At 57.1% G+C, this 357-nt stretch overlaps 1 protein-coding gene across 1 annotated transcript in view; it reads left to right on the forward strand.

Moving 5' to 3' along the window:
* LOC104412033 (potassium channel subfamily T member 1-like) overlaps positions 1–357 on the forward strand; it is a gene marked incomplete at its 5' end in the record, with an annotated part of 15,079 nt that overhangs the window by 8,763 nt on the left and 5,959 nt on the right. The window lies entirely within an intron of this gene.

A 357-nucleotide genomic window follows, 5' to 3' on the forward strand; every position in this document is an offset into this window, starting at 1 on the left:
GGCGTTTGCCAGCCTCATAGGGAGCAAGGCTGGAAAGGTGGCTTGCAGCAGGACAGGGGGGGAGCTCAGGGCACACCAGGCGAGGGCTCGCAGTGGTTTATCCCCCCTCCTCTCTTTTTCTCCTACATTATTAGTCCCAGAAGCTTCTGCTGCTTTTCCTGGGGGACTTCCAGCTCCCTGCAGCTCTGTTGCAGAGTCTGGAGCATGGCTGATGCCATTCACCGCCTTAAAAGAGCTGTTTCACACAGTGTGGGAAGCTGGGAAGCAGGGATCATCAGAAGCACAGCCCATGCACCCAAAGCAAGAGATGCTGTGCACCAAACGCAGGCAGAGGTGAAGGCAGAGGCAGCTTCCCTG

This window comes from Nestor notabilis, unplaced genomic scaffold (assembly GCF_000696875.1).
Source record: "Nestor notabilis isolate BGI_N333 unplaced genomic scaffold, ASM69687v1 scaffold4349, whole genome shotgun sequence".
Classification (NCBI taxonomy): domain Eukaryota; kingdom Metazoa; phylum Chordata; class Aves; order Psittaciformes; family Psittacidae; genus Nestor; species Nestor notabilis.